Below are 7363 nucleotides of genomic sequence, written 5' to 3'. Positions count from 1 at the left end.
CAATTTAGTGGATTGGGTAAAGATATCAAATTCCTTCAAAGTCCTCTCCAATCTCTCTAGAGCTTCCTTTGCGTTGTGCAAAGCTGTGTCTTCAGTGATCTCCTTCCTTAGTTCACCAATTTCTTTAATCATTCGTTCTACCTCCTCCAACGCAGTTTCCACCCCAAGAACCATCCAATGTCTTGAACAGTTATTGGAGATGAAGCTAATTTGCCCTTAAATTTGGGGTTATCTACAAAGATCGCAGGTTCATTACGAACCTGAAACCTACCGGGATGACATTTGCTGGTAGATATTGGGTAAGTGCGTGTCCATGTAATCTAGTTCTAATTAACTTTTTCTCAAGTCTCTCTAGGTTATTGACTTTCTCATTTAATGTTGAGTCAATGGGGGTTGTCGTCCGACCCAAGAAACTTCCACCTCCCTGTACTTCAATAAGATTTTTTATATAGTCTTCACTATAGGTGAGTGTTTCGTTCCCTGACATGTCCCTCTATGTTCCAAAACATACAATAATTAATACAGACAAGTATATACACAATCAATGAACGTTTAACAAAGACAAATGAAACAGATAGAACCCTCGCAGGAATCCCTGCTCAAGAGACCATTAAAACAATGGGGTTGACCCAATGAGTCAAAGGACCTGGGTAACAGTTTTTATGTAGAAACAAAATGGTCCCTGACACAGCTTCAAATTCTCACTTAATGTGATTCTAATTTTTCGAGGTAAACAGATAAAATCTGTAAAAAGGAGATGTATTATTTGCAAGAAACAATATTAATGTCACAAACCCAACACAAACAGTACAAAAAGCCAATTATACTTATTCTCTCTTTGTATAATAGCAAATTTATTTACATGTTCATAAAAATAGAGAAAAGGAAAAACTGCAACCTGCAGTAAGAGAAAGAAAAAAGGGGGTGCTCAAGTGAATTGAAAGGAGAAATAGCTTAAAGGACAAAGTTAAGATAATTATGTACAACTCAAATTACAATTTTTTCAGTTGGACAACCAAGGAAGCCTACCCATACATTACTATCCATATAATTCGATCAAACAAAAAGGGGAAGGGGACAAGGACAATGACAAAATAATGATGTAGGCTTTAGAATGAAGGGGGCGTGATAGTCGACGTTTTGACCCTGGCGCAAAGTCCAGCAGTGAGCTTGATGTTGACGGGCAGGCAAAGTCCAGCAGTCCAGCGAAGAGCTTTGGTTCTTATGGTGTTGGAAGCTACCTAAGAGTCGGTAGTCTAATTGCCTTGAACTTGTGATCGATCCCATTGAGCTCAAGGAAGTTCATCTTTTGCTTTATGCTTGCAAGTTGCAGTGCCGTAGGGAGAATAAATACACTGTAGCCCTAGGCAAGGGTCCATGACTTGTGGGCACCTCTTGGGGGCTAGGACTCAGTCTAACTGGTGTCACCAGTGGAGTCCAGGGTGAATTCAGTGTGAATGGTTCAGCTGGGCACTTTGCAGGTGCAGGCTTCCAAAGCATTTGTATGCCTGAACCTTAATAGGAGGCTAGCCTACAAGCCCTTGGAGTGGGAACAGGTCACCCCTTCGGATCACTCTTCAACAGGTTCAACAGCTGGTGCAGCCCTTCTCTTTTGTAAAGTCCTGTCTTGGTTCAGCTGGTGCAGTCTTCCTTGGTGCAACCTTTCTTTTCTGAGATCCACATGTTCAGCAGGTGCAGTTCTTTCTGAGTCCAGTAGTGTTTGGGGCTGGCATCCAGGGCTGCTACTTTTATTTCAATTTCAAGTTTGTGGTTGGGGAGGACTCCTTAGCCAATGGTACTGAGAGAGGGGGTCCCAGCAAACAAAAAACAGTAATTAGATAATAATCAAAAATTCTAATAACACAGTTACTTCTCAAGCATTGTTATTTAATCACAATGTGAGTATGTCTTTAAATAGTATCAGCGTATGGTTCACAACACTTCATATTTACATTTACAAGTGCCCCTGGGGAGGAAGGGAAGTGAGTGCGTGATGGAAGTGTGGGTAGGAAATTAGTGACATAAAGTATAGTTGAACAATCTTGCAATTTTTGCGTAATTGTAATCAAACACATACAAAACGAATAATAATTCCGAAATTGATTCCAACTATTATCATACTCCACTTGATACTATAATTGTCAAATTTTGGGGGGTGGAGCTGAAAACATAAACAAAGCTGTCGACATTTCGACCCCTGTGGGGAAAGGCAGTTACTAGTTAGTCCCTTCGGCGGGGTCTTCATCAGGACGGGGGATGGGGTAAGGCACCTGATCAATAAATAAGGGCATATTTTAATGTATAGTAACAATCAAATTGTTTACACTGTGATTAAAGACACACATTATAACACACGACATACCCGATCTGTCGTGTATCTGAGAGGGATGGGTGGAAAGTAGTCTCGATGTACGAAGACACAGAATCCTACAAAATTGAATAAAATGAAAGTGACCATTCTGTTTACAGATCAAGGTCTTAATGTGCAACAAATACCAGTGGTAAATAGGGGTGAGTAAATCGCAGCACTTACTCAGCCAAAGAAGGAGTAAATCCTCGTATTGGAGTTCATTTACTGGAGGGCGATTATCAGTCCTCAGGATCCTACAGGGTTGAATGGAGTAAGAATGACCAAACTGCTTGTGGGACAGGAGCTTAAAAAACAATAGCCACCAGAAATAAATAAATAAATAAATAAATGGCGGCACTTACTCAGGTACACGGATCAGTGAATCCTCAATATGGGGTTCAGTGATGAAAGGCGATTAACAATCCGCCCGTAACCGAGTCATCATGACGATCATCAGGAATTTTTGATTATTATCTAATTACTGTTTTTTGTTTGCTGGGACCCCCTCTCTCAGTACCTTAACTACCCTGGTCCCAGTGACTAATATTGGGTGAACCCCTCCTTTATATACCTTCCTTAGCCAATGGGGTTACTATTCCCATGGGTAACCCAATCCCACTCTTATATCGTGTCTCGGCAGACTGGCACTAAACAATCCCACAGGGCATCTTCTGTCCAAATGAAAGATGTCGAGACACTTTGTTCCTGGGTCAGAGCTATGGGAACACGCCTGACATATATCCAGTATAATCAGCCACTTCTCCTAGAAAACCAGTTCTGCAATGGGTATTCCCCCTCTGTAATAAATACCTGCCTTTCTACCTACACAAAGAAAAAACAGATCCTTTTCCTCACAAGTGGCCATATTAGAGTTATTATTTTGTGCTGGCTCTGTAAACAATATCTGTGAGGAAAGACCACTCACTGAGTAATGTGGTACAGTAATTCATGGTTAGCAGTTATTCTCCCTGCAGGAGGCTCCAACTCATACTTAAATTCTATGTGGAGAATTCGGCCAGTATTGGTAATTCTGACTGCCTGCTTACACCACACAAAATTCCTTACAACTTATAATCAAGCCCATAGGAGACCTTTTTAATACTATGCAATGTCTTTTCTATTTCCTAATTTACATGTCCTATTATCTTAACCTTTCTGTGTGTATTATAGCTCTTCGCGTTAATTTTCTATTGTTTTCTTCATTCACTTGTTTTCTTTTACGTGCTTTCCTCTTTATTTGCTTGTCTTCAGGTGTTCTTGTTTGTAGTTTCCTTCCCTTTCTGTCACTGCTTTTCTTCTTACCTATTTTATTTCTAATTTCCACCTATTGCTTTTTACCTCCGTTTTTAATTTGGATAGTCACAGAATCCTGTTCTTCTCCCTCTGTCTCTTTCCCCCACATGCATCATCCCGGCCGTTTGCGAATTCCAAATTGCGAAAAATAGCGAATCGCAATTTGGAATTCGCAAAACGGGATGCATGAATATTTTCTAATAATATTAGCGAATCGGTAAAAATCGAATTTTTTACCGATTCGCAAATATTATGCGAATTCTAATTTGCTAATTCGCATTTCCCATTGATTCCTATGGGCCAAAAGGCCCATAGGAATCAATGGAAATTGCGAATTTGCAAATTAGAATTCGTATAATGTTCATGCATTCCATGGGTGCGGGGGGGGGTCCAAAGGACCCCCCCCTGCACCCCTGAAATGTATTTTTAAGTGGATGTTTCACACACACATGTCCTAAGGACATGTGTGTCTGTAACATGACAGTTTTAAAAATGCATTTTTTTACGTTTTTGAAGATTTTCGCAAATTAACACGAGGGTCAACCTCGTGTTAATTTGCACTTCCTAATTCAAAATTCGCATTTTTTTTAAATTGATGCATTGCATTTAAGGAATCGCACAAATGCGATTCCTTAAATGCATTCGCATTTTTTAGAGAATGCAAAAAAATGCGAATTTTGAAATACTTTTGATGCATCCCAAAAACGTATTTAGGAAGTGCAAACGGCCGAATTTACCGATTCGCACCGTTTGCACTTCCTAAATAGGTTGATGCATGTGGCCGTTTGTCTCTTATTGCTCCCATTCTTTTTACATTCCATTTCAATGTAGTTATATGTCTCTTTTCAATTTTCTTCGTTTATTTCCATTTCTTCTTTTTATCCTTTGTTCTCATTTTACATTTCCGGCATACATTCGGTTCGTCTTTTTTTGTTTCCTTTTCATCCTATCTGTGTTATCTTTCTAGCTAGCTATCTCTTGCCTTTTCAGGCTTATGCCTTCTTTTTACACAGAATACCATAACAACGCATTCAAGTCATCATTATAATTGTGCATACATCCATTTTTTGTAAACGTTCTCAATTTTCCATTAAAAAAAGTTGAATGTAAAAAAAAAACACGGCTTCCTATGATGCTCTCTAGAGGATAGGCTCACTCTGGCAAATTGCTGTAATCATAAACACTTGAAAACGAGGCTTAGCTGCATTTCCCCAGTTCCCAAAGCAACACAGATTATGTTGACAACAATACACCAGATGCGTGTTTGTGAAATACAGTGATCCTGTTAATGCTTTAATGGTAGCTCAATAGTAAGTAGAGTTTTTGTTACAACAGGATCACTGCTTCCTATCAGCCAGCATCTTCAATTACACGCCTGCGTTTCACCCACCTCACACCCAGCAACAGTTTTTGTGTGCGTGCTTAAGTTATATTTCGTGTTTCTCATACAGGAGTACAAATGAGAAAGAACAATGGACAGTTCCTTTTTGGCGGCCCCACATCCGAGGACATTAAATAAACTCTCAGGTTACAGGAATGATAAATGAGAACATAAGCATTTTCATTTATTACATACGGTGTATGCGGAATCCTTGGTTTATTGAGGAAAGGGAAGAAGTAAACGTTTTACCATGATGAATGGAGAGCCTTATTTTCAAGTATGATAACTGACACTCTATTTTATTTCTGAATACCCAACCCATTGAATCTGCTAATTACTACTTGGGCATAGTAAAGCCACATCTAACCCTCCCCCAAAAAAACAGATCTAGGCATACTCAAATAACTATCCTTGACCCAAAATAAACCCTTCAATTTCCATCTTGTGTTCCACTTTTTCTTGGCTAGGAAAACGTAAAAAGATACGTTACCAAACCATTTGAAGCAGTGATTGCCAAGAAACAATGAGGCCATGTGTTTCTAAATAGAAACACGTGGCCCCATACAGACAAGAGATTGATGCTTGTTTTCTTAACCATGGTGGTTTGGAGTAATCAGCCGGAAGGTGATGATAGGTTGTTACTTGGGAAGATGAGAGGCTGTGCGTTGTAACTAACTTGTAACACTGAACAAAACTGTTGAATATTAGAGAAACCACGAAGCAGGTTGTCGTTTTACAGCGTGTGCATTCCCACAGTGATGCATGATGCCGACGTTGCTTTAGATGACTCGTATGTTGTAGTTTAGGTGTCCCCTCACGTTTAGCAACACCCCCCTTATGACCTACGCAGCCTAACACGAAACCCTAATGTATTTCTGCACAGAAACCTACATGCACCCTGCGTGCAGAACGCCAGCATTTGTCACCCATGTACACAACTTAACGGAGGCGCAGGCACGTATAGTCCAACCCGTAGTGTCTCATATGTAGAGAATTCAAGTATAGGTACAGTACCAGATAAAGCTCAAAGGGTATTCAAGAGATGATTTTAAGATGGACAGAAGGCTGCATGGATGAATAGATGTAGGTTTCATGTACACTTTATGCATAGGAAATAGAATTCGAAGTAGAGAACAAAGCAAAATGCTGGCACCCATATAGTCATTGGTCTCTCCTTGGTATATGCTTTCACATCTAGTAGTCAACGGCCATAACGTGGAGGAAACTTTTTTTAGAGCTGGGGAAAAAAAAGTCACCATCCAAAGACTGGGACAAGGGAGACTTGGAGTAATGCAGATTTTAATTTCTGCATTGGGGTGCTGGTATATTTAATACTCAACTGAGCCCATTTGCTGAGGAACTCTCATTCAAAGCGGACAATGAGTGGAATATCAATGCCCATTCCGCCCTTGGCCTCTTATAATAGAAATACCTTGCACAGCGTGATAGAAGGCTTTGCTGCAAGCTGAAATTTCAGGGACCTGCTGGGTGAGGGGAAGATGGGTTCCATCGAAACCGGTTATAGTTTTGATGCTTCCCAGCACAACAGAGACACACGCGAACACTTCATAGAGACAATGGATTACAGTAGCAAAATCAAAAGGTAAAATACATGTGTTGCCGCCTCTTGGAACACAGAAAGGTGTGGAACAAAACTGTTGAATATTAGAGAAACTACCAAGCTGGTTGTCGTTTTACAGCGCGTGCATTCCCACAGGGATGCAGGACGACGACGTTGCTTTGGATGACTCGTATGCAGGGCCGGCTTTAGGGCAGTGCGACTGGTGCGGCTGCACTGGACGCTGACCTGTGGAGGGGGCGCCGACCTCTATGTTTAGCAATAGTTTAGGTGTCCTCTCAGGTTTAGCAACACCTCCTTATGACCTAAGCAGACTAACACGAAACCCTAATGTATTTCTGCACAGAAACCTAAATGCACCCTGCGTGCAGAACGGCAGCATTTGTCACCCATGTACACAGCTGAACGGAGGCGCAGGCACAGGCGCGTAAAGTCCAACTCGGAGTGTCTCATATGAAGAGAATTCAAGTATACGTTCAGTACCAGATAAAGCTTAAGGGGTATTTGAGAGAAGATTTTAAGATGGACAGAAGGCTGTATGGAGGAATTGCAGGCCGACCGACACGTCCCTGCAGGGGATACAAGTAAGAGAGCGGCCCCACTAGTGCCACAAGATGGCACACGGGGCAGCCCAGTGCTCTAAGACCCCGGAGGGTCCCGCGCATCACTTCCGGACGGGTGGGGGCGGGGGAGAGTATATATTCCTCCCCCGCCACCGAGCGGCCTCTTTGTCCGCTGTCCCCTCACCCTGACTCCGTTT

This window comes from Lissotriton helveticus, chromosome 9 (assembly GCF_964261635.1).
Source record: "Lissotriton helveticus chromosome 9, aLisHel1.1, whole genome shotgun sequence".
In the NCBI taxonomy this organism is placed as follows: domain Eukaryota; kingdom Metazoa; phylum Chordata; class Amphibia; order Caudata; family Salamandridae; genus Lissotriton; species Lissotriton helveticus.
The sequence above is the reverse complement of the archived record's forward strand: the minus strand, read 5'-3'. Positions refer to the sequence as shown.